This window comes from Sus scrofa, chromosome 15 (genome assembly GCF_000003025.6).
Source record: "Sus scrofa isolate TJ Tabasco breed Duroc chromosome 15, Sscrofa11.1, whole genome shotgun sequence".
In the NCBI taxonomy this organism is placed as follows: domain Eukaryota; kingdom Metazoa; phylum Chordata; class Mammalia; order Artiodactyla; family Suidae; genus Sus; species Sus scrofa.
Window position 1 is genome coordinate 118,220,990 of NC_010457.5, and position 20,267 is coordinate 118,241,256.

Sequence of the window (20,267 nt, forward strand, 5' to 3'; positions counted from 1 at the left end):
TATCATCTTATGCTACTTTCTACTTAAAATGAAGACAGATTCTCTAAAAGACAGACAAATCATATGGACTGCTTCTCCAATTAATTTTCTTGTATTTTATAGATAGTGGGAAATATCAGATAAGAGAAAGACATGTAATGCTAGGGCGGTCTGGGGGGGTATATTTGGACTTTTAACAAGTCTTTAACAGAATCTCTCATGTTTGCTTTTCCCAGAGAAAGGTGAAATGGGTAATGCAGGCTGGGGTAGTTTTGCAGCTACTGAAGAATACTCAAAACTGTTCATGTCAGCCTGGAGGAAGATTTTTAGAATGCAGGATAGGGCTTGGTTTCTGGGTCATCATTTTCATCAGTGACTTCATAAGGTCAAAGGTCAAAAGTAGCAGAGATAGCTAATATATGGAACATGAGAATCAAGGTTCAAAACATATAACAAATAAGTCCTATGAAGTAAAATCCATAGGTCAAAATGTAATAGCAGCCGTTCACTGAAAGACACGTCCTTGCATCTGGTCCTTTGGCCGTACTGATTTTTTTCAACCTAAGAGTTGACTATTTTTACTTATTCTAATAACATGAACTAATAACAAATAAGTTCATTTATTCCTTATTCCATTAAAACTAACAGGATGGTTAGTGGAAGCTATAAGAAAGAAGGTCAATGTTAGAAGGAACTTTCTATCCAGAATGAAGGTTTTGTAAGATGATGAGCTCTCCATCACTGAAGTCTACGTTAGAATTTCTATACTTTAGTAGAACTATTTTATGTACTTTACAATTTCTAAAAATATAATTACTACAGGCTCTTAAAACCAGTGTCACCTGGCAAAATCCAAAAAGGATTTGAAGGCATTTACAAAAAAGAAAATAGAAACAGAGACAGATAGTAGACAGACAGAAAATTTACTGAGCACATACTACTTCCCAGGTACTACTCTAAGCTCTTTATGGGCATCTACTCAGTTAGTTTTCATAACATGATGTGTCATCTATGAGATGCTGTTATTATAACATCTTAAGAATGAGGAAACGAGGCTCAGGGAGGTGAAGTACTTGTCCAAGTGTGCACACCTGCAACTTAGGAGCTGGGATTTCGGACCCAGGCAGGTGGTTGTAGGGCAACACACTTAGCCAGTGTCCACACTGCCTCTGCAATCAGGACTGGAGGGGGTGCATGAGCAAGGGAGGAAGGCAAGAGGAAGCAGAGGACATAAGAGGAGATAATTAGAAAAGAGAGCAACCTGAAGAAGGAACTATGAAAGCGCAGTTGAAATCGTGGGAGGAAAGAGGACTTTTCAAGAGGCAAAGCATTGCCAGGCTCCAGCCAAGAGAGCGGACAACTTCAAGAATGACTCCTTGAGGGTTAACTCCCTGGGACGTTGCCCTCTGGTCCTCCTTTGGGGACTTCAGTTCTGTCTCCCCTCCTCTGAGTAGGTGGAAGGACCTCACCCCTCTCCCTCTTTCCCCACCCCTTCCCCTCCATGCCCTCAGGTCCATGTCCTGTCTCTGTGGAGGGAGACAAAGGCACAAGAGTTTGCTTCAAGATGCAGAGGTGTGGAGTTCCCATGGGGCTCAGGGGTAACGAATCCCAACTAGTACCCGCAAGGATGTGGGTTCAATCCCTGGCCTTATTCAGTGGGCTAATAATCCTGCGTTGCCATAAACTGTGCTGTAGGTCACAGATGCCACCTGGATCTGCTGTTGCTGTGGCTGTAACTATAGGCCGGCAGCTGCAGCTCTGATTCCACCCCTAGCCTGGGAGCTTCCATATGCCTCTGGTGTGGCCTTAAAAACAAACAAACAAAAAAAAAAAAAAGATGCAGAGGGGGAGGGGAGAGCAGGGAGGGACAGAAGCTGCCAGGATCTGAGATTCTGAGGATTGAGAAAAAAGGGTCAGTGTTTTGGAGGAGGTTGTGCTTGTGTGCAAAACAAGAGAGCTGTGAGACTGCCCGTACTTTTCTGAAACTAGGCTTCAGGCTGGAGAAACACCCTGGGTTTCCTGGACTTACCTCTGCCGCCTCCTCTGCTCCTCCCCACCTCTCATTTCAGAAGGGAGCTGGCCAGATGACAGGGTCACAAGGACGCCTCACTCAGAAACCCTGCCCAGGCCTCTCCAGGCTCACGGGGCAAACCGCAGTTTCGCTTGCTCACATGATGGGTTTCCCCCTCCCAGAGCTAATCAATCCGCCGGCACTGGGGAACGAGCACCCCAAAGCTCGAACCTCTCTGCCAATTTCGAGAGAGGAAGGGCTTTGCGGGGAGCTAGCTCCGTCTCCTTGAGACGACAGGTGGTTTCACTGCCACAGCGGCCGCTGAGCCCTCCCCCGTGGCCCCACTACTTCCTCAAGCTCCTCTTCATTCTCCGCCCTCCCTTCTCCGCCAGGCTCCACAGCGGGCCCTCCGCCTGCTGCTCTCACTTCCCCCTCCACCCCTTAGGCACCCGCCCCCCGCAATCAGCCCTCAGATCTGCTTCCCACGGAAAGCGCTCAAGGACTTCCCCCACCTTCCCCATCTCGCTAGTGACCGATGAGCGGGGTCTCCTAGTTCTCTCCTAAAGCCCTGACTCCCAATAGCCTCCCTTTCTCGCAACCCCTCCCAGAGGCTCCTGGAAAAAGGGAAAAAGAATGAACGTCCACCAGGTGCCCCCTCGGGACACTCATTGGGGGTGGGGTTGACATCAGTGTCCCCAGGCTGCAGAGGAAAGGGGTGCCCAGCATCTTGCCTGGAGTCAGCCAGTGGGAGGTCTGGGATCTGATGCCCCTAGGTGCCTCCTCCAGCTAAAATCCCTCACTCTCCTCCTTCCTCTGCAGGATCCTCATCCTCCTCTGCCTCTTCTTTTCTTGCAGTTCTTTCCCAAGGCCCTGTATTGGGTCTTCTCATCTCCACCTCCCTAGATATTTTCCTCTAAAACCGCAGCTTCTGTGGTCTCTACTTCCCCACCAGTAACTCCCAAGCCTCTTTCTGTTGCCCTGACCCCAAGCCTCAGCTCCAGGTCCTGCCATTTCCACCTTTCCGCCGGATGCCTCCACATGGATGGGCTGCTGACCCAGCCACCTGACTGGATGAGACGGAGCCCAATCTGACTCCCGCAAGCCGGCACTGCCCTCTGACAGCTGCCAACATGGTGGCCATCTGCTACCCACTCCCCTTCCATCCCACCTTCCGAATCCAAATCAGTCTCCCACTCCTGTGGATTCTGCCTCTGTCACAAGATTCCCCTCTTCTCTGTCCCTACTGCCTCAGCCTTAAGTGGCCTGAACAGTTGCAATCATGGTTCCTCTGCTTCCAGAAGCCGACTCCTCCAGTCTCCTCCCCACCTTGTGAAGGTCACATTGGGTCACTCTTCTCCTAGGGAATTCTAGTGATGCCCTGTGCTTACTGACAACAAGTTTCAACCCCAGACAGGCTCTCCACCTGCTCAAAGGGGCACCCTCTGCCCCTTTGAGCAGGTTCACTCCGCCCTCATCCCGGCCATGAAGCCAAGTCACTCTGCAAGGCTCAGCTCAAATGTCACCACCTTGAGAAGCCTTCGCCTTTCTTAATTGAAAGTAACTGCTGCTTCTTTTGAAATCCCTAAGTTCCTTTACGGGAACTACTGTAGAGTTATTTCCTGTTGTGACAGTGTTACACAGGGATTTGTAGTGTTTCTTTTGCAACTAGATCATGGGCCCCATAGATTCAAGAACCCTCTGTGAATTCATCCATTCCATACACAGTCCTCTGTACACAGCAGGCGTCCCAGTGGGTTGGCTGAACTCAAATGAAGACGACAGAAAGGCCACCTTTTGCTGGTGACCGAGTGCCCATGTTGAATCTAGAAAGCAGCACTAAAGTTATCAGAAAAAGCCACTTGGGTTCTAATCCATGTATATTCTGAACAAGGCAGGTTTAGATAATCAAGATATTTTGATTCTCATATTTTAGGGAAACAGAAAAAATTCAAGAAAGAAGAAATAAAATAATCCACTCACCTCTTCCCCTCTTCTACTCTATGCCTGATCAAAGATGATATTTAAAAAGTACTTTTCACAATTGTCTCTTTAAGTCATACTTGATACTAAGATAATGTAGGGCAGGCACCATCGCAGGCACTTGATTAATGTCATTCTTTTCATGAGAAAATCTGAGAAGATGGGTTTATACATCCCTTTCTAGAGATGTTAAGTGAGGCCCTAGGAGGTTAAACAACTCAGCAGAGACCTCACAGCTATTAAGTAAGGAGCCTAAAACTTAAATTCAAGTCTCTCTGACTCCACAATCCACGCTCCTCCCAGTGCCTAAGCACCTATTAGGTCCAAATTTAGCCCATGACATTCCCTTTCCCTGTCACCAATGTAGAAACTGGGACACAAAGAAAGAAATGGAACATAACATGTGGGACTTTCATTGCAAAAGTGGCTCTGGCATGGCCAGCCACTCGGGTCCAGAAGACAGACAGGCCCTGTTCTCCAGCTGCCTCTCACTACCCCTCACTGCCCAGCAACCAGATCCCAGTGCGAGGGGCCGGTGGGAAGGGGGGAGAGTCGGTTATGCTGAGGAAGCTCAAAGCTGGCCTGGACAGTGTCAAGCCCTCCCGCCCAGGAGAGGCATCCTCTGTCAGGACTATAAAAGCCCATTCTCTCCATCTACCACACGTGGTGTGTGAGCGGGAAAGAAAGGATTAAATTTCCCTGTTCCTAGACAGCCAGTCCACTCATTAGTGCTCTGCTTCCACCTCGGCCCAAATGGCACAGATCAGATGACAGACAGAGAAACCTAGTGCATTAGAGGATAAACCACAGACAGGACGAACCCTGGAGGGGAGGAGGGGTAGGAAGTGGAGGCCAAGGAGGAGCTGGTTCCCAGGGAGCTGGCACTTAGCCTTGGGGTCCAGAAGTTGGCAGACCCTCCAACATCTCCCGGCAAGGCTTGGCCTCATGGCTTCTGCCCAGACTTCTCATCACTCTGGAACACTTGCTCTAGGATAAGCCTGGACGTCGGGAACTAGGACCCGTGGCAATGAGTCTTTTCGGGTCAAACTCCGATGTAGCTGTCTCTGTCTCCCACTTCTTCAGACCCACCCACTCAGTGAGACAGGAACAAGCCACTGGCTTACAGATCTGTATCGGGGTCTCCTCCCCACCAGCCTTCCAGAGCTCTCCGTCTACCCTTTCTCTGAATCCCAGGGAAAGCTGGGCCTTCGTGAGCTGAGCCTGCTGCACGGACTGATAGGCCCCGGGACCCCTAACCCAGATGCTCTAATATTTAAAAGATAATGGAGTGTAACTGGCAGTTTGGGCGGTGTGACTGAATGTACCCCGCAGAGCCTCAAACCCCAAATATTAGCCTGCACTTACTGCTTGGGGCACCTGGGAAAGGCACCCCCTGCCTGGTTGCTAACTCACTCCCACTGTCCCATGCACGCTCCTGTGTTCTGACCTAGAAGGCAGCTAAAAGTGTGACCTAGAACAAGGCAAATGCAAATGCCAGGTAGTGCCTTTCCAACGCTTCCCTGCTTATTTTTATGCCACAGCTCCACTGGAGTTCTGGAAACAGACTGCTTTGCAGCCAAGGGCCCCTGACCTAATTCTTTATCTGGTTTTAACCAGATTAAGCCACGGGATAGCTCCCAGCTCCGGCTGTGGAGGTGTGCCAACAAAGCCACAGAGCAGAGCTGTTAAGCAAGGAGATTTCAAGTTGGTTTTGTCTCATTTGGGTGGTTCCAGTCCACGTATAGCTTTGGGGGTTTGAAGGAAGGGCCAAACTCAGGATGTGATCTGGCTAATGCTGCCAATGGAGAGAAACAGGCCTTGATGTTTTCCTGTGACATTGTTATTCCTAATCAACACGCCAGAACTCATCCCCCGTTCTGCTGCTCAGGCCTCTGCAGGGAAGAAAATTAGCTGCCGTCACTAAAGGCAAAGGATAATAAGGCTAAATTCTTGTACATGGAGAGGAAAGGGGGGACTTGAAGTTATGACAAGATAGCAGCAGCCAATTACTTTAAAGTGGGTCCTGTCAAGGAAGGCTGCTTCTTCAAAATACTGAGCAAGTTCGGATGTAACGGTGGATTGTCTGAATCCAGAGTCTGAGGGCCATCTCAAAGGTCCCGCTGCCCCTGAGCATCTAGCCCTGTGCTGTGCTGTAGGGCAACCACCGGCCATGCGTGGCTGATGAGCGCCTGGTGTGTGGCCAAATGGAAAAGTGCTATGAACACAAACACATGCTCAAGTAGGGCAAAGCTTGCAAAGAGATGTCTCTTTATCCAAACCCCTGAAGAAAACACTCTGGACTGCAGGTTCTTTTCAGGTGACAGTTCCCTCATGACATAGTGGGTTAAGGATCCGACGTCATCACTGCTGTAGCTCAGGTCACTGCTGTGACTTGGGTTTGATCCCTGGCCCCAGAACTTCTGTATGCCATAGGGGCAGCCAAAAAAATAATTTAAATAAATAAACAAATAAATAAGCTTTCATACCTATTGTCTCACTTAACTGATAGCTACATCTAGACAAACGTCCTATTACTTTTGAGATCTCTGAGACAACAGAAAAATATGTAATTGACTGAATAAAAACCTGAAACTTTTATTCATGAAGAAGAAATAATAAGGCAAGCAGCACACCAGAAAAAGTCTCTGATACAAATATAGCAAAGGGTAAACATAGAAAGAAAAATTATACTAAAGAACAGAAACCAGGAGTTCCCGTCGTGGCTCAGCAGTAACCAACACGACTAGTATCCGTGAGGATGCAGGTTCGATCCCTGGCTTCACTCAGTGGGTTAAGGATCTGGTGTTGCCGTGAGCTGTGGTGTAGGTCACAGACATTGGCTCTGGCATTGCTGTGGCAGCGGTAGCTCCGATTCGATCCCTAGCCTAGGAACCTCCATATGCCTCAAGTGGAGCCCTAAAAAGACAAAGAAAAAAAAAAGAACGGAAGCCATCAAGAGATAATTCACAAAAGGATTGATGGGTCTTGAAGGATGAAATAACACTTCACCCTTTAAGAATTCTCAGTGAAACAATGAATTTTGTGTTGTTGTAGCCAAATTATCTATTGAAAATAAGAGAAGATTAAAACGTTCAATGCTGGGAAGGGGGTTGTGAAAGGGGCTCTTTTGTAATAACACTGAGAATTATAAAATTGATGTCACTTTATTTTTTCACAGATAGTGACAGGCATTTGGTAGTATATATCAGACTATATAAAAATGGGTAAAATCTTTAATCCATGAATTTCAGGTCTAAGAATCTACTCTAAAGAAATCTGAATGCAAAAAGTCAGTGCAAATGATGTGCTTTAAAGCATTAATTATAAACACAAAAAGGTGATAAAAAAAGACTTAAGTGATACATTAGTGATGAGTGCTAAAGTAGGCTAGATATACTTATTACAACATATTTTTGAAATAAGTGTATATCTCAATGGTATGTATAATACACACATATATCATATAATTTATATAATGGTGTACATACATAATATGTGTAGTGTGTGTGTGTGTATATATATATATATATATACACACATACACACATCTCTGTCCATATATATGTATTTTTTTGTCTCAAAAAAAAAAAGCAGAAGGAAAATGCAATAAAATAGTATAACAGTGTTTATCCCAGGGTAGGATTATGTTTAGGTGATTTATACTTTCTAAATTTTCCACAATGGTCATGTACTTCTTTTATAATCAGAACAGAAAATTTAACCCTCCAAGAAGGATAATATTTTTTTGTCTTTCTAGGGCCGAATCTGTGGCATGTGGAGGGTCCCAGGCTAGGGGTTCCAATTGGAGCTGTTGCTGTCAGCCTACAGCAATGCCAGATCTGAGCTGCGTCTGCCACCTACACCACAGCTCATGGCAACTCCGGATCCTTAACCCACTGAGCCAGGCCAGGGATCAAACCCACAACCTCATGGTTCCTAGTCGGATTCGCTTCCGCTGCACCAGGAGGGGAACTCCAGGATTTTTTTTTTATGGTTTTTTAAGGCTGGACCCATGACATATGGAAGTTTCCAGGCTAGGGTTGAATTGGAACTATAGCTGCTGGCCTACACCACAGCCGCAGCAATGAGGGATCCAAGCCATGTCTGTGACCTACACCACAGCTCACACCAACACTGGATCCCCAGACCACTGAGTGAGGCCAGGGATTGAACTTGAGTCCTCATGGATATTAGTCGGTCCTTAACCTGATAAGCCACATGGGAACTCCCCAAGAAGGATTATTTTTACGGCTTCCTTTGTTAATCCAAATGAGAATCTAATTACCTCAGAAATAGAAAAGTGTAGTTATGGGTATCACTGTAATTTGAATTTATTTAAAGAAGTACTGAGTTCTGGATGGCAAGGCACAGACCTCAGCTCATTTGATTTCAATGAATTCTGTTAAACTGAAAATCCTGTCTGAATTTGCAAGTTCCTGTGCGTGTCTCAATATTAGCTGAAAACACTGCTGCTTCTTTGGGACGTTTACTCTGTATTCCAGGATTGCTTCGGTCTTCAAAGAAGAGGAAGAGCAGGGGCACAGGGTAAGCACAAAATGACAAGATGACAAGCAGGAGAGGGGGGGCCGGGGGGAGGACAGGGCCCACAACATCCAGCAGAGCCAGGTAGAGACTCAGCAGAGAGCCAGGGAACAGAGAAAGTGGGAAGTTACCATTTGCTCTGAAAAATGAACAACCCCCAAATCTGAAAGTTTTCTGTTTTTTAAACCAAAATACTTCTATTACAGTGATAACCCTTTTTGTAATTACAATTCCTACACACTTTATCAGCAGGGACCCAAGTTATAATTGTTCTTTCTTTATTTTCTAGAAGTCAAGTTGTTTACTTCTGCCTGACCCTGAATAATCCCAGGCCTTTTCACTTTCACCCTCTAGTAGGAAGGAGTTAAAGGGCTGGCCTGTGGTTCATTTACTGGCTGTGTGTGTGTGTGTGTGTGTGTGTGTGTGTGTGTGTGTGTGTGTGTTGGAGGTAGGGATGGGCAAGCTCCCCCAACCCCCAGAAAGGGATGAAAGCAGGTGACCCATCTATCTTCCTTATCAAAAGAACCTCCATGTAACTAGACTAATGATAACTAGACTAATTAGACAAACACTAACTAGACTAACAATATTTGCTAGGAAGAAGAAGCCTTGTCTACAGAATGCCCTTAGCAGGAGGCCTCTGGCCAAAGGATTATTTGGACTCAAGACACCCAACATCCCTGGGATATGGCCCCCTAAAAATATCACATTTGCTGCAAAATAATGAGAGGGTATATACAGTGGGCTCTTTCATAATTGATCTGCTTTGCACTATGTGAGGTAACTCGGTGAACCTCCCTGAGACTCATCCAGGATTCTGAGTCAGAAGTGCATGCCCCAGGGAGACGTTCTCAACATCCTAGAGCTCCCTCTGCTTCTCCCAAGCCTCTCCATCATCCGTGTCTTTGAAAGTATTAGTAAAGCTTGGTACTAGGTATGATCCATGATCCGTGCGAATCTGATTTGACAATCAGATCATGCGGGGTGTCTTGTTCACCCCAGCTCCCCCATTGCTTGATTCCTACTTTCTAATTTTTCCATATTTCCATTTTCTACTCCACATCTTCTCTAAACTATCTCTATCCTTTTCCAGCTATCTATATGTAGCTGGAAACTAAACTACTTCCCTAATCATTCCAAGCACATCTCTGGCATATTATACCCCTATGAAACAACCCAGAGACACACTGACCTTTTCAAAAGAAGCCCAAAATGCTTATTCTCTATGTCACCTGTCAATGACAATAGGGTTTTCCTGCAACATATGGAAGTTTATTATGTATGTATGTATGTATGTATGTATGTACTGTCTTTTTAGAGCCGCACCTGCTACGCCACAGTCACAGCAATGCAAGATCCGAGCCGAGTCTGCAACCTCACCACACCTCACAGCAACACTGGATCCTTAACCCACCAAGAGAGGCCAAGGATTGAACCTGTGTCTTCATGGATACTAGTTGGGTTCATTACTGCTGAGCCACAATGGGAACTCCAAGAAGTGCATTTAAATTCAAGCCACAGGAGTTTCTGTCGTGGTGCAACGGAAACAAATCCGACTAGTCACCATGAGGTTGCTGGTTCGATCCCTGGCCTTACCCAGTGGGTTAAGGATCTGGTGTTGCTGTGGAGCTGTGGTGTAGTCGCAGGCGTGGCTCAGATCTGGCGTTGCTGTGGCTCTGGTGTAGGCCGGCAGCTACAGCTCCGATTAGACCCCTAGCCTGGGAACCTCCATATACCGTGGGTGCGGCCCTCAAAGGACAAAAAGACCAAAAAAAAACAAAAAACAAAAAACAAGCCTCATGAAACATTTTTCCTTGCAATTCCAGTATCTCATTTGCTATTCATATTTTCTTCCCCTACAATCTTCAACTGAGCCCCCAGATGCTGCCTCCCCCACTCAAGTGTTGGGAGGTTACCCTGACAAAGCCTCCAGCATGATGTAATGCCACAGCCTCAAGGCAAAATAACAGCTGAAGTGGAAGTAGTCCTGTAATTGCCTGGAAACTCACTGGTTAACACACAGTTTATAATGACCCCAGTCTTTACTGGCTGTTATAGACACAGGGAGGACCCTTGGCCAAGCCAATTAGCAAGCTGCCTGGTCAATTCTAAACTCCGCAGCCATTTCCCAGTTTTCAAGACCTCTGCCTTGTCAGGCATCTGCCTGTTCCCTTATCAACATGGCAGGCTTTCATTAATACCAACAAAGCCCCTAAAACCATTCCTCTGCACTTAAAATCCAGATTGTGAAGGGAAAACAGTGGTGTGGCACTAATGCAACCGAGCAGGACCCTGGGAGGCCCTCCCAGAGTGGACCCCCACTCCTGTCCTCCACCTACATTTTATCAACAGAAAAACTTTAGTCAAAAAATCAATTTAATCAGAGAAGTGAGAAAATACAGAGAAAAAGGAAAACAGTCAAGACAGACTATTAATAGTTCAGCCATTCTACAAAGTCAAGGACCTTCAATTAGTTCTTCTTCAAGGCCTATCGATAATACTCAGAGTCATGTCCTTGGAGCTGTTTTGCAGGTGCTGAAGCCCCCACCAGGTGGAAGAAGTCAACTGCGTGCTGCCCACAAACGCGTCGACCCCAGACTGGATGGAACCAGAAAGTTGATGATGCTGAGTCTCAATTAACTCACCACCCACCAATGAGGAAAATGTTCATGAGCTGATCACACCCTCTCCTCAAACACTGTAAGACGTTTCACTACCCCCTCCAGAGGTAGGGGGCACAGTCCTTGAGGCACTAGCCTGCTTGTATTTCCATCTTTGCCTGGCAATTAACGCTGCTTCTTCTGTTTCCTCCAACTCTGTCTCCCCTTTGGCATCGGTGTACAGAGGCAGCCGATATTTCGGCAACACTGATCCATGCTGGAGTTCATTAATGTGTTTGGAAATTTAGAGTGTACTTTTTAAAATTTTGATGAATCTCACATAATACATTAATCATATAGGCATTTCTCCTAAGAAAAAAGCATCAGTCATTGAAAAATGTTTTGCCTTCATGAAAGAAAAGGCTGCAGGAGTCTCTCAGTGGCCAAAAGGATGTCTTCTTCCAAAGTATCCTAAAGCAGTGGCCAGGAGGGAAGCCCTCCTCAAAGGGCTTAGTTACGTGTCCTTGTATGAAAGAGTAAATCCACACAAGCCCTTGAGCCGAGTCTTCTGAGCACCAAAACAAAGGCAAAACTTGGATGGCCTCAAGCCAAAGAGGAAATGTTTTAGGGTTCACGAGACATCAGGCCTCCGTCACAATGACTCAGATTTGTCACTGTAGCACTAAAGCACCCAGGGACCATATATAAACACAAGTGGGAAGGAATTCCCTTTGTGGCTCAGTGGTAAAGAACCCAACTGGTATCCATGAGGATTTGGGTTCAATCCCTGGCCCCGCTCAGTGGGTTAAGGATCCAGCATTGCTGTGAGCTGTGGTGTAGGTCACAGACGAAGCTCAAATCCTGAGTTGCTGTGGCTGTGGGGTGGGCCAGCAGCTGCATCTCCGATTTGACCCCTAGCCCATATGTTGCAAGTGCGGCTCTAAAAAGCAAATTAAAAAAGTGGGCATGACTCTATTCCAATACAACTGGATTGGGCCTGAAGGCCAGGGCTTGTCTAGAATGTGGCGGGAAACATGGCATGAAGGAATCAAATCCACCCGACTTAGTCTCAGAAATGCCCCACCTCTCATTCCCACAGTATGTGTATCTCACTCAAAGGGCATGAATGAGGGGACAGTCCTAAAAATTCAGATACCCAGGAGGACAGCACTTAATGTTTCTTGGTTTAAAGCCACACCACTGCTCCACAGTCCGCAGGCCTTTAAGCATAGAGACTTCTGAGATCATGTCCTCCACACCTCCCTCTGTCAGATGAGAAAACAGGCCCAGAGAAGTGGCAGAGCCTGCCAAAGGTCACACAGCAAATTACCAGGAGAGTCAGAAGACAGCAGGAGAGCTGGGCCTGAACTGCAGGAATCCTTTCTGCTGTGCCCCGGCCCTCCTTGTCCTCTATGAAATAAGCACCTGCTTTCCTTTTTAACACCCCCTGCCAGAACTCCAGATAACAGAGTGAAGATGAGTGCTCAAACTTATTTCTACAGAAGAGTCATTTTTCCAAAAGATACCTCCCACAGAACCCCAATATAGAATATATATTAAAGGAGGAGCTCCCGCTGTGGCCCAGGTGACCCAGTGGGTTAAGAATCCGATTTCAGCACTCAGGTCACTGTGGAGGCACAGGTTTGATTCCCCAGCCCAGTACAGTGGATTAAAGGATTTGGCATTGCCCCAGCTGCCTCACAGATCACAGTTGTGACTCAGATTCAATTTCTCACCCAGGAACTTCCATATGCCATGGTTGTGGCCATAAAAATAAAATAAAATAATTAATCAATTTAATTTTAAAAAGAATTATGTGAAAGGAATAATGTCCCTCTCCCTCAGCCAGATCCCACTCAGGGCTTGAGAGGCACTGGAAGGGTTCATAAGGACCAAGGAAACCAAGTCGTTCAAATGTGATTTATCATCTATTATGCTCCCAGCACCCCTCATTTCTAGCACTCTCCCTCCCCTACTTTCCAGCTCTACCCAAACGTCCAGGGCCCACCTCTCTCACCCCTGCCCCATACTCTGCAACCCCAATTAGTTATCCAGGATTATTAGTCCTGGATTCCATTCCTCTGAAAAACTAGTTTGTGCTGGCCTATTAACGACAGGGAAATTAACTGTTTTGCTGAGACATACCCAATCTGTCTCTGATAAGAATTAATGTCTTATTACTCCCAGATATAAAATTTGAATTTTAAAAGGGAGAGTGGGAGGCAAGATGGCGGAAGAGTAGGGGGACACGCTCTCCCTCTCCCACAAACACACACACAAAAAAAACACATCTACAGGATAAACGACTCGCACAGAACAGCAACCAATCACTGGCAGAAGAACCTAAACTCCAATAACGGCAAGAATCTTGTGACATTACTAGGTAAAACAAGAGAAAAAAGGAGAGTGAGAGAAGGTGAATCCAAGCTGGACGGGCGCTCCCGTAAGGGAACTGTGGAGGAGAAAGGGATCCCGCACCCTGGAAAATCGGGCCTTTAGTAGATCAACACAGTGTTTTTGAATTACATCGGGTGGATTTTCCAAAGGTGCCTGAGGGGCTGCCTAGGATGGGGCATCTAGGTTCTTGCCTTTCCTTAGATCAGGGCAGTTTTAGTTTGATCAGTTTTCTGGTAGATTTCATTGGGTGGGAAGAAGGAAGAGTTCCAAAAATAACAGAAAAAAGTTTAAAAACCACACACAGACACCAAAGGGCTGCCCCATGCTCAAGCTCTCAGTCCTAAAGCCAACATCAAAGCTATTTTATGGGCATCAAGAATTGTGATGCACCTGAGATTTGACCAACAAGCTAATAAGCTAACACGTTCTCCTGCCACATTTCATGGGTGCTGGCAGAAGACATGAGACTCCAGGGTCAGAGACAAAGGATCCAGCAACAGCAGATCAGCAATCATTATGCCAAATCCCACATCATAATGACAAGAGGGCCAAATGATAATTGCATGTGCTTGGGCTGAGTTTCAGGAAAGGAACCCTAAACGCAGGGAACCAGGACCTTTTTTTTTTTCCCACAAATAAGATCTTTTATTTGTCACCAGTAAAAGTCTGAATTTTAAACAGATTCTTGGACAGGTGGTTCATATATATCAGCTTGTTCCACTCTAGTACCTGTTTCATCCCCAGCAGCTTTTCCAGAACCTTCACCATGAAGCTCTGTGAGTTTTCCCAACTCAAACGTGGGCTTCTTCAGCATTTTTACTTTTCTAAGAAAGACATCACGGAGCAGATAAATAGATTGTCAAGGCTTTTCTATGTCCTTTCCAATGCTGTCTGGAAGCAATTCACTGACCACCTCTTTCAAGACATTTGTCTGCACTTCTTGGGTCATGATTTCCATCATCTTCTTCCAGGTTTGGCAGACCCGGGTGCTGGGCATAAGAGGTCTTCTGAATCTGATTGTGTTTTTTTAGTAAAACCCACACAGAATAGACAAAACAAATAACCATCGGTAGTCTCGACATCCATGTGCACTTCCGTCATGGTCTGACATTTTTTGACCACGGAGCACATTGTGTCACAGGTAGGATCCATGCCATGGAAGTTGGCTAGGCAGTTTTTGCCCTGAACATCTTCAGTAATCAGCTTGAATTTTCCAAATGAACTTCATTATTCTGCAGATCAGCAGGGCTCACTTCAAATACACGACTCTTGAGGCCATCAGCTATGATTTTTGGTTCCTTGAATTCTCATGACTAGTGTTTTCCCATATTTCTTATATTGAGCATAGTAGATGCTTTCACATGATACTAGTATTTCTTAGAAAATGGGTCGACCACTGTCTTCTTGGCTCCCCTTTCTGCCACCTTTCATAAAGTGCTTGTTCTTGCTGATGGCCGTGGTGTTGCTCAGAGAGCCAAAAGGCCCAGGGAACCTGAACCTTTTACGACGGGATAGGCGGCCTCCCTTTGCTCAAGGGAGAATTAGCTCTATTTCCCAAGGCTGCTTACTGTAAAACACCCTTGAAAACACAGTCTAGACAAAAGGCCAGCAGGGCTTATGTTTACAGTGTATGTGGAGATCAACAGACCCATGGAGGAGTTTCCATTGGGGCTCAGTGCTAGCAAGCCTGACTAGCATCCATGAAGATGCAGGTTCAATCCCTGGCCTCGCTCAGTGGGTTGAGGATCTGGTGTTGCTGTGAGCTGGGTGTAGGTTGTAGATGCGGCTCGGATCCTGCATTGCTGTGGCTGTGGCACAGGCTGGCAGCTACAGCTCTGATTAGCCCCCTGGCCTGGAAACTTCCCTATGCCTTGGCTGTGGCCCTAAAAAAGCAAACAAACAAAAAAGAGAGACCCGTGGAGATCACTCTCCCAATGGGGAAGGGAGGCATGGTTTAAGGCTAGGCCTGCTCAGGACTCCTAGGAAAAGTGAGCTGCTCAGACTGGGAGTATTGGGCGGACCCAGAGGGGAAGAGCAGATCTTGCTAATGGACAGATAAGCCTTGTCTACTAGATTAGTTTGAAAGCATTCCCCATCCTTCTTAGAACAAAATTCAAAACTCTCACTGTGCCTTTGTGGTCTGGTCACTGCCTGTCTGCTCAGTGTCACATAGCACAGCTCTTTTCCTCGCTCCCTCTGCTGCAGCCACACCGGCCTCCTTGGTCCGAAGCTCAAACCAAGCTCATTCCTGCCTCACAGCCTCCGCCTGTGCTGTTCCCTTTGCCTGAGATGCCCTTCCTAAGGCTCATCCCCCACCTCATTCAGGTCTTGGATGCCCAGCCCAGAGGCACTTTGTGTCCCCTCACATCGTCTTATTTTTCTTCAAAGTGCTTATCACAACTGAAAGAGGGGCAGGTTTTGCCACCCCCAAAACAGGTCTCTTTGGCATAAGGATTATTGCGTGCTAAAGGCAATCAAAACCCAGCAGACGCAGGAAAAGCTCTTTACTTCCATGGCAACAGCCTCACTTTACATCGGAAAGGGGGCCTGTACCCATAATCATCTTTTCTCTAGGACACTTATCTGCACCACAGGGAAACCTTTGTTCTCCAAACACCTCCTCTGCCTTCCTGTGTATGGCTTTTCCTCTGTACCCCCAGCCCTTTTCCTTTTATTCGCTCAGGCTGATATATAAGCCTCAGTTATGTGGTTGCCTTCTGAGCCTTCATATCATTATGGGAATCCTGCATATATGGAATTAAATTTGTTCTTCTCCTGTTAATCCGACTTACATCAATTTAAATATTAGACCAGCCGAAAAACCTAAAAGGGAGGAGGGGGAATTTTTTTCTGCCCCTATACAACCTACATTATATTTATTTGTTACCAGTCTCTCCTCTACCTGAGGGCAGACCCTTGAAACACTGCTATGGCCACAGGGTGCACAGCTGACCACCAAAGGAAATAATTATTTTTAACTCTATCAGTGATGTGTCTGCCATTATAGGTTGAATTGTATCCACGCCCCCAAATTCATATGCCAGTGTCCTAACCCCCAGTGCCTCAGAAGGTGACCTTGGAAGACAGTGTCTTTACAGAGTTAGTCAAGTTATAATGAGGTCATCAGGGTGGGCCCGAAGCCAATGTGACTGATGCCCCTTTAAGAAGAGGGCATTAGCCACAAGCACAGTGTCAGTGGCCATGTTTGGTTAAAAAACAATAAAACTCCTGGAGGCAGGAGTTCAACAGAAAAAACAATAAAACTCCTAGAGGCAGGAGTTCAACAGAAAATCATCCTTCTGGAGTTCCTGTTGTGGCCCAGCGGAACGAATCCAACTAGGAACCATGAGGCTGCGGGTTCAATCCCTGGCCTTGCTCAGTGGGTTAAGGATCTGGCATTGCTGTGGCTGTGGCTGTGGCGTAGGCCGGCGGCTACAGCTCCGATTAGACCCCCAGCCTGGGAACCTCCATGTGCCTTTCTTGTTTCCATATGTTCAAAGGTGCTTTCTGTCCCCCAAGCGTCACTTTAAAGCAAACAGAAGAGAAATCCATGTCACAGATTAAAATATGAAGGTGAGGACTGCGGCATCAATGAAATGCTATGATTTGGAACCTCAGCAATCAAAAGCCGAGATACACTGGGCCTGAGTCACTTCCTCTGAATGACTAAATCCTACTCCACATAAGCTGAGACGTCCACTTACAGACAAGCACAGACAGAGGAGAGGATACTCTGAGTGAGCCACATGGAGAAAAGGACGGATGCATTCTGCTCATTTCTCCACCTGGGTGTTTCACAAAGCCCTGCCCTCGGCTTTCTGTGGCTGGAAGAAGCGTCAGGAGGAGAAGAGACCAGAAAGGAAGAAGATACCTTTCCAAACTAGGGCAGAGGAACAGGCCCAGTGAGTGGTGTGAATGGCAGCCGGTGTTTCGGCATCAACTGAGGATCTGCCAGCTGGAAGGGAGATCCTTTCTCAAAGGCCCCGCCTTACCTGACCTCGGTCAGGCTGCTGAGACATACGGGCGCCCCAGTTCCTTGCCCACATTCTTGTGCAACTCAAGGGTGTGCTAGATGCTGACTGCCAGCTCATGCCAAAGTTTGCGCCTGTAAACAATTCAGCCCTTGGGAGCCACGAAATCCTTTGGGACAAGAAGGAGTCCTGCTCATCCTGTGCCTTGGCCTCCACCCTCACAACCCTCAGGCTGGACCCTATCCCCTTCCCAGGAATTTAGATGGCAAGTTTCTAGATGCCCAAGGTGATGAGGCAGCTCCAACCCCAATTCAGGAAAGACCCCAAACCGCAATGACCAGAGGAATGGATGTATTCGGAAGCCCAGCAGGACAGCACTCAGCTGGCTGGCCTCTCCACTCAGAAAACCTCTCCTCTTCCTCAGATTTCACCCATGATGATAAGTTTGGGTTCACAAACACTGAGTTCCTCCTTCAAATCACTGACACTTGTCACTGAATTCCTCTATTTTGACCTAACACCTGCCTCTTTTTAACTTCCAGTTGGGCTGGGCCTTCAGAGAACAAATGTCATTTTACTGGCTGGAAAGATGGGAGAAAAATATATTAACGACGGGATACTTGGGGGAGGGCCAGGTGTACTGAGGAGCCAACAATGGGGGCACAGCTAGATCGTAACAGGAGAAGACCCCTTGGGGGGCGGGGGTGGTTTCCAGAAGTCAAGGTGGCCCCTGAAAGGTGAGAAGGTTCTGCATTCACAGGCTGCCTGTCTCAAGGGTCACAAATACGTCTTTGCGTAGCTCAGCTCCACTCCAAACAGCCCATCCCACCCTGATGATACCAGAAAGATGATACCCGAGTCCAGGTTCTTGTTCTCAGCAGTCAAAGAATGGACTCCGCAAACACACAGGCAGCAAGCAAGCAAAGTTTTTATTAAAAGAAAGCAGATTGCTCCCAGGGTTGCTGGGAGGGGGGAGAAGAACCCCCCTTTCTCTATTGTCCTATAGGGATTTTTATCTCTTAAAGGTGAGGAGGGGCACTAAAGTGGGGTCCAGAAAGATGTGGTTTTCTCCCATTGGCCTTATTCAATTACCTCAACTAATATCAGTCCTTGTCCAATAGGGATTTGGGGGTTGGAAATGTCCGGAAAGTTCTAATGCTTTGTTTTGTTTTGTTTTTGTCCTTTTCTTTTACCATTCCTCTCTTTCCTCTTTTATCAGTTGAGGAGTGGAATAGAGATTCGCATTTTCTATAGCAAACAAAGTCTGTGGGGCAGGCACATTCCTTAAAATAAAACAAGGCCTGTGGAGATGTTACTCCCTGGAGCCCTTCAGCCACAAATGTTAATCAATGGCCAGATCAAAGAATGCATTGAAGCCCATGCTCCTACACTGACTACCTGGGTTAATATTCTGCCTCACTGACACATTACTCCTGACTTCTGCCAGAAGAAGTAGATGGATAGTGGCTTAAGCTTATATCCTACCGTCATTCCCCGTTAGGAAAAATACAGAAACTTCGCTGACTTTAGACAGATGACACTGTCTATGCAGTATAAGACGCCAGGGTATTTTTAGTTATTTTCACAGACTAACAAGGCTGGGTTGGAAGAGCAGACGCCCTGATATAGGTTCTTGGTCTGAAGGCCACTCTCTTCTCACAAGCTGTTGTCACTCCCACTCAGAGCTTTCCTTGGAGTCCCCCAGTTTTAGGTGATCACTGGCAAAGGGACCAACAGATAAGAGCTCAGGTCTTTGAGGCACAGCCTTGGTTTAAGAACAAATTCAGCTGCAGGGGGGTTTATCTTCACCACAAGTATGTGGGTGTCCAAACTTCCTGGTAAACTCACCAAGGCTGGCAAAACAGCAAGGATAAAAATTAAGTGCCAACGGACTGAGGTGCGTTCGGCTGCACAAAGGAACAGAAAGTATCCTGGTGGTTCTGCCAAGACCTTCCTCCTGCTTGGCCCCTTCCTGAGGACCTGCCACATGTCCAGGCTTGGTTAGGCTGCAGCAGCTTGTGGTCTTCTGGTTCTTGCTTCCACAGCCAGGACTGGCCACGTGGGGCCCACACACCCATTGCCCACCTGCACGTAGCCTCCGACCACAAACCTCATTGATGGAAGAAGGAACGAGGTGAACGGTGACTCAGGTCCACTGAAATTGGCCCCATGTTATGTAATAATAACAATGACAAAAATGTGGTAATAAACAAGCTTGGGTGTGACTTTATCTCACCTAATTTCTAATTAAACAGGACAATGACTTCAAAAGGGTGGACCCAGTTTGTAGTCATAAACCACCTGACCTACCTCTTCTATTGCAAAACCATCAAAGGGCACAGCTCCCTCGGGGGTGGGAAACACCATGGTCACGTGTAACAATATGTGACCACAGGTACCAGGGACAGGCACCCCAATGGAAGGGTGGTTTCCTATCAGAAAAAATATCTTGATCTTCTTCCAGAAAACGTCAGGGATTTTAGGTCTGAGAAGTCACAAATCTGGGTTCCCATCAGGGTCATCCCCACCCCCACCCCGCATTCAGTCCAAACCAGAAAGCTCAAGCCTTCCAGATGCCCCAGCTGCACACAGTCCCAGAGCACCCGTATCCAGGGCTCTCGTGGGCTCAGTGCAATTAAGAGCCATTTACGGTTATTCTAGGATGAGCAAGACCAATCAAAGGAAAGGGCGGGGGGGGGGGGGGGGTTGAGAGGGTGGGGGGTGGGGAAGAAGCTGACAAATACAGCTCTGTTAATTACCATGTGGATTCCCAGGCAGTTGGAAGGG

At 46.9% G+C, this 20,267-nt stretch overlaps 1 protein-coding gene and 1 pseudogene across 2 annotated transcripts in view; both read right to left on the reverse strand.

Moving 5' to 3' along the window:
- MREG (melanoregulin) overlaps window positions 1-20,267 on the reverse strand; it is a 65,045-nt gene that overhangs the window by 12,309 nt on the left and 32,469 nt on the right. The gene's annotated exons all lie outside the window — the stretch shown is intronic.
- On the reverse strand, window positions 14,139-15,285 carry LOC102166607 (annotated as a pseudogene).